Here is a 6,000-nt window from a genome sequence, read left to right as displayed (position 1 = left end):
CAAAGTAATGTCTCTGCTTTTGAATATACTGTCTAGGTTGGTCATAACTTTTCTTCCAAGGAGTAAGCATCTTTTCATTTCATGGCTGCAGTCATCATCTGCAGTGATTTTGGAGCCCCCAAAAATAAAGTCTGACACTGTTTCCACTGTTTCCCCATCTATTTGCCATGAAGTGATGGGACCAGATGCCATGATCTTTGTTTTCTGAATATTGAGCTTTAAGCCAACTTTTTCACTCTCCTCTTTCACTTTCATCAAGAGGCTTTTTACTTCCTCTTCACTTTCTGCCATAAGGGTGGTGTCATCTGCATATCTGAGCTTATTGATATTTCTCCCGGCAATCTTGATTCCAGCTTGTGTTTCTTCCAGTCCAGTGTTTCTCATGATGTACTCTGCATATAAGTTAAATAAGCAGGGTGACAATATACAGACTTGATGTACTCCTTTTCCTATTTGGAACCAGTCTGTTGTTCCATGTCCAGTTCTAACTGCTGCTTCCTGACCTGCATACAGATTTCTCAAGAGGCAGGTCAGGTGTTGTGGTATTCCCATCTCTTTCAGAATTTTCAAAAGTTTATTGTGATCCACACAGTCAAAGGCTTTGGCATAGTCAATAAAGCGGTATAAATTATGAACTTTTCCGTAACAGTAGGTTTTCTTAAACCCTGGGTCAGGGGAGGGACTGAAACTTTAGAACTTCATGAAATTCAGGTAATTATATATAAAATTTTGCAAATTCTACATTTTGTTAAGTTTGACAGTTCTTATCAATTTTCAAAGCTATCTATGACCAAGAGATTTTTAAGAACCACAGATTTAGAGCTAAAAATATATTTAAAACAGAATAATTAAACCTCTAAGATGAGGTGATTGTCATATAACTTCAATTATTCAAAAAATAATAGCAAAATTAATTTTTTTCTAAAGATCTCAACACATAATCTCAAACAGTATTTTTTTTGGAATAAATGCTACTCAGACTGTTTCAAGCCTTTCATTAATTTTCAGAATTCAGAAACAGTTGACTTTGACACTTGCTGGTGCTCTTGTTGCTTTTATGAAGTTTTTTTTTTTTTTCCAGAAATTCTTACTTCACTATTCCAGAGGTGTACCCCCAGGTGTGTATTGGTACGATCTGACCTGGAACACTGTGTAAAAGCCTAAGTTCTTTTTTGAAAATGAAAGGATCTCAATCTCAGTGGCAAACAATCAAGGAAGGCGAACATTACCACTGCCTGAGACTTCAATACTGGTTGGGGAAAGTAAGTAACCAGCAAAAAAATTAATTCTAGGAGAACGAGATAGTCGTAGTAGGCTTTAATAAGCTCCCAAATAAAGTTTGATAAACTTCCCAGGAGAAGAGGTTGGAAAAGTTACATGGAAGTTTAAAAGGGACTGGAAAAGTTCCCACATATATCTCTTGCTAGTTAAATCTGAGACTCGCACAAACAAGAAGTGAAAGCTGGGGAAGACTTGTAAACCGAATTTTGAATGTATGCCCCACCCCACACATAGAACCCCTCAGCAACAACTGGAAAGCCATTGGCTCAAAATGTCTATGTATAACCTCTAACCAATCACTGGCTGACCTTTAAACTATGCTAGTATAAAGAATCCACCTGCAAGATGGGAGACCCAGGTTCAATTCCTGGGTCAGGAAGATCCCCTGCAGAAGGAACTGGCAACCCGCTTCAGTATTCTTGCCTGGAGAATCTCATGGACAGAGAAGCCTGGCAGACCACAGGGTCCCAAAGAGTCAGACATGACTGAGCAACTGCATGATGTGATATGATGAGAAAGATTGAGGGAGGAGGAAAAGGGTGCAACAGAAGATGGATGGCATCATCAACTCAATGGCCATGAGTTTGAGCAAACCCCAGAAAACAGTGAAGAACAGGGAAGCCTAGCTTGCTTCAGTCAGTGGGGTCACAGAGTCAGACACGACTTAGCCACTGAACAACAACAAAGCTATCCTAGGAAGGAAGCAATAGCTAAGAAGCCAGTCAAGAATAAAAAGGATGAGCTATCAGTGGCCATAGAATCCATGGAAGACATCTACAGAGTTTTGTCCAATCAAGTCATTAAGTAATTGAACAAAAAGCACCAGGAGCAACTTCCAACCCTGAGTAAGAGATCAGAATCCATTGGTGCTGTTGCTGCTGCTGCTGCTAAGTCGCTTCAGTCGTGTCCAACTCTGTGTGACCCCGTAGATGGCAGCCCACCAGGCTTCCCTGTCCCTGGGATTCTCCAGGCAAGAACACTGGAGTGGGTTGCCATTTCCTTCTCCAATGCATGAAAGTGAAAAGTGAAAGTGAAGTCGCTCAGTCGTGTCCAACTCTGTGCGACCCCATAGACGGCAGCCCACCAGGCTCCTCCGTCCATGGGATTTTCCAGGCAAGAAGAGTAAATATATCATCCAAAATATCCACATTTCAAACAAAACTTACAACAAACAAGGAAGCACCATCTACACATAGGGACTTCTCTGGTGATCCAGTGGCTAAGATTCTGTACCCTAATTGCACGAGGCATGGGTTTGATCCCTGGTCAGGGAACTAGATCCCACATGCACAGTTAAACATCCTGCATGCCACAAGGAAGATGGAAGATCCCGTGTGCTGCAACCAAGAACCAGCACAGCCAAATAAATAATTTTTTTTAATGCTTAAAAAATATAAAGAGTCTATAGAAACTGACTCATTGCAAAGGAACAGAACTTCTACAAAAGTATTTCTGTGAGTTATCCACGACTGAACATGCTGCAACAGAGTCTTAGTTGTTCCTCTAGTAAGGAAAATGTCAGAGTTTCAGAGTGACTCGGGTGCCCTATATTCTAAAGTAGTCTAACTCTTCCATTTGGGCACTGGTCCGTAGTACTTTAAATACCAAAAACACCCATCTTTCTGTATTTAACCCACTGGCTATCATTTCAATCACCCAGTCGCAGCAGCTGTCTGTTCCACTTGCAACTCTCCAGAGAGGATGGGCATAGAATGGGATATGGAGGGCTGCTGTTGTAACCCGGCACTGGAGTTTTTGCCCTTCCCAATGCATCACACTGTAACTGATTAGGTGGAAAAGCACAAAAGAGCATTTGGGCAGGAAGAGAAATGCCTTGTTATCTCGAGGAGTCCATACTTCAGTGGGTCTGCTAGATTTCCTCTCGTCCTGCTGCTGCTGCTGCTGCTAAGTCACTTCAGTCGTGACCAACTCTGTGCGACCCCATAGACGGCAGCCCGCCAGGCTCCCCCGTCCCTGGGATTCTCCAGGCAAGAACACTGGAGTGGGTTGCTATTGCCTTCTCCAGTGCATGAAAGTGAAAAGCGAAACTGAAGTCGCTCAGTCATGTCCGACCCTCAGCGACCCCATGGACTGCAGCCTATCAGGCTCCTCAGTCCATGGGATTTTCCAGGCAAGAGTAGTGGAGTGGAGTGCCATTGCCTTCTCCTTCCTCTCATCCTAGCACTCGCATTTCCCTCTATAGTTGGCAACAGAAAAAGTTACTGCTCCATGTAGTATCTTTTTAAAATAAAGTTAAGTAAGCAAGAAAATAGCTTCTGAAGAAAATAGTAGTAAGGGAAGAGGCATAAAACTTCAGCAATTTTAGTATGTTCCCATTACTCCTGCTATAAATTGCAGCACTGAGACGATGTGGTTTGAAAGAGACCCCACCAGCAGTTTATCATTTTGCTTTTGCACTTCCACTTAATAAAGTCAAATGGAGCATCCTGAGATTTAAATTCTGTATGATTGTGACTGTTTTAAGCAACTTGACTGTGAAGGCAAAACACAGCAGCAGCATGGCTATATCCACCTACATATATGCTTAGGGTGAACAAGTTTTCCTCCAGGTTTCTATGAGATGCGGAAGCACAGTCCTTCCATAAGAGCATCTGAGGCTGTTAAAACCCACAGGAGAACTACTCTCTGGAGATACAAGGACCATGAAAACCAAGGGAGTGAAGGCAGGAAAAGATGACTGTAGAGTAGCAGGACAAGAAAAATGGTGAGGAGGGAATTTCTATGTCTTGGGAGGAGCCACCCTGCAAAGATGGTAGAAAAGCTTCAATAAAGAGATCACTGGGAAACGTAAGCTGAATCTGATCATGTGGGAAATCAGTTAGGGGCAAGCTTCTCTCACTGCTGTTTAGGAAGCAGAACTGTGTCTCATTGTCAATCTCTTAGACAATCTAGTAAACACAGTGTTTTCTGCTCTGTATCATAAAGAAGCCAGAAATCCAGCTTAGTCTGAAGCCTACTGGTCCCCAGGCAGGCTTTTGACTTGTATTGGAACCCTATTCTTTCATTCACAGTTCTAATACTGGAAAGCAACTGAGCATTGTATGTTCTTAAAGAACATTTTCCAGCAGGACATAGTGGATTTAGTGCTGCATTTGAAATTTAAATATATCAGAAGTTGCAAATCAAATAAGGAAAGCAAAAACAAAATATCAATAAGCTTTTATTTTCTATTAACTGTAAAATTCAACTAATCAAAATAACATACGCTCACCCTAGAATGCTCTTCCTTTAGCTTTTCCCATGATTAACTCCTTATCATCCTTTAGGACTTAAATATTAAGGCCACCAACTTACAGCATCTGGCTTGGGCTATATCCTCTAAAACCTCTTTGTTTTCTTTGCAAATATAATCAATTGTTAGTTGTTTATCTGCTCCATTTAAATGGAACCTCAATGAGAACAAGGATCGTGTTTATCACAAACCCTAATAACTAGACGATGCATCATAAATATTTGAAAGAATATTTTTAGATCAGAAAATGGATTATGCGGCCCTTCTACATGGGTCATATTTCTGGTGTAGTAACTGAGCTTCAACAAACAATATCAAATAAAATTTGCATTTTTATTATCTTATATAAAACACATTTATTCCTTCTTTTGTAAATTGACCTGATTTTTTAAGCACTTGCAATTTAACAGTTGTTTTAAGATTTTAGAGCACCAAAGATAAATGTCACAGACACTGTCTGGAAGGATCCACAATAATGAACATTCTAGTAGTTATACAGAATTGCATGCAACATCACTGGCCCTTTTATTACTCTGTGCCATCGTATGTGTCTGCTAAGTCGCTACAGTCATGTCCGACTCTTTGCAATCCTATGGACTGTAGCCCACCAGGCTCCTCTGTTGTTGGGATTCTCCAGGCAAGAGTACTGGAGTGGGTCGCCATGCCCTCCTCCGGGGATCTTCCAGACTCAGGGACTGAACCCAGGTCTCATGTCTCCTGCCTCGGCAGGCAGGTTCTTTACCACTAGCGCCACTTGTGCATGCTGATTCCATTTTCTGGAAAGCCATGGCAGCTTTAGTATTAATAGTTTGAAATGCCTTCCTCATTTTCTGCGACACACTGAATAGTGATGATACATGCTACATTTCAAATACATACACAGGGGAAACAGCAGAGGTTTTTACAACTATCATCTAGAGCCATGGTCTGTCACAGTAAAGGAGGAACAGAACAAAAATACTGACAAGTTTGCTGAAGCAGTAAGTCTTTGAATTGTTGAGGCAACCACAAACACGGGAAGTCTTGAAGATATTAGGCAAACTGATGTTTAGATGACTAGGCTCAGAAATTAGAAGACAGTTGGAAGTGGAAGGTCAGAAATGGTTAGAAATTTCTCTTACCCTGTGAGCTTAACTGAAAGCAACTTATCACTCCAGAAGCACAGAATATCAGACAAGAGTTTCTGTCTTAAAAAGTAAATAAAGGTTTAAATCCTAAATGGTTTATATTTTCTTAGTGAGAATAGAGCTGAGGCTAATGCTACCCCGTGCTTTAACACATTAACCATCTTGTGTAAATACCCTCCAAAGGGCTTAATTCAATCCTGCTTTTTAAAAAAAGAGCTAAGAAAATAACAACAACTGATTTCAGTTACAGAATAAAGGTAGAAGTCATTGACATATGCATACATTTATTAATTATAGTTTAGTAGAAAATAGCAAGGATGAAAATATCATTTTTTAATC

This window comes from Oryx dammah, unplaced genomic scaffold, assembly GCF_014754425.2.
Source record: "Oryx dammah isolate SB20612 unplaced genomic scaffold, SCBI_Odam_1.1 HiC_scaffold_1, whole genome shotgun sequence".
Classification (NCBI taxonomy): Eukaryota; Metazoa; Chordata; class Mammalia; order Artiodactyla; family Bovidae; genus Oryx; species Oryx dammah.
Note: the sequence above shows the minus strand (reverse complement) of the source record.